Source organism: Mus caroli, chromosome 4 (genome assembly GCF_900094665.2).
Source record: "Mus caroli chromosome 4, CAROLI_EIJ_v1.1, whole genome shotgun sequence".
Classification (NCBI taxonomy): domain Eukaryota; kingdom Metazoa; phylum Chordata; class Mammalia; order Rodentia; family Muridae; genus Mus; species Mus caroli.
In genome coordinates, this window is record NC_034573.1 from 123,220,466 (window position 1) to 123,221,459 (window position 994).

General features: G+C 46.1%; 1 protein-coding gene across 1 annotated transcript in view; it reads left to right on the plus strand.

Annotated features, from left to right (window-relative positions):
* The window catches only part of Gpatch3 (G-patch domain containing 3), a 9,600-nt gene that overhangs the window by 894 nt on the left and 7,712 nt on the right, over positions 1-994 (plus strand). The window lies entirely within an intron of this gene.

Below are 994 nucleotides of genomic sequence, written 5' to 3' on the forward strand. Positions count from 1 at the left end.
CCTGCCTCTGCCTCCCGAGTGCTGGGATTAAAGGCGTGCGCCACCACGCCCGGCTGACATGATTTCTTAAAAAGGATATTTGGAGCCCGGTGCGGTAAGGCACGCCTTTGATCCCAGCACTCAGGCGGCAGAGGCAGGAGGATCTCTGAGCGATCGAATTCCAGGACAGCCAGTGCTACACAGAGGAACCATATCTTGAAATACACAAAGGAAACTTGGTTTCTTCTAATCTAACCTAGAGACTGGAAGACAGGTTCTGCACAGGAAAGAGCTGGGGGCAGCAGCGAGGAGCTGGGCACAAGTGTGTCCATTGGGGAAAAGGAAGCCAGGTGTTTTAAAATGCCAGATGGAGAGGTTTAAATAAATTATTTTGAAACAGTTCATCCTAAAGAGTCATTAGCAATAGTGGTGGTATATGCCTTTAGTTCTAGGGCCTGGGAAGTAGAGGCAGGTGGATCTCTAGTTCTAGCCTGGCTTGGTCTACAAAGTGAGTTCCAGGACAGTCAAGACTATCTAGCTCAGACCCTGTCTCAAAAATTAAAAAAATAACACACAAAACAAAAATGAAAATCTGGTATCAGGTCAAGGTTAAACAGTTTCATAGAAAGAGGTGTGCGTGTGCATATGCCGGTTATGGTTTAAGCAGAGTTTTCAGGAGCAATGTCTTATCAAGACACACTGCATGAGCTGCCTCTCTCTATGTGTGTGTCTCTCTCAGGTAATCCATGCTGGCCTCAAACTCTATGAAAGTTCCAATGACCGTGAGCCAGGTCTGATGGTGAACCCCTTTAATCCCAGGAGAGGCAATCAAATGTCTATATTCAAGGCCAGCCTGGTCTACATGTCTAGTTTCAGACCAGACAGGGTCCGCCTCAAAAGTAAATAAACAACAGAAGTAACCTTGGCCTCCCCTGCCTGTGCCTCCCATGCTGGGATTCTAAGTGTATGCCACCATATTTGATCAGCCCATCATTTTCTTTTTTTTTTTTTTTTT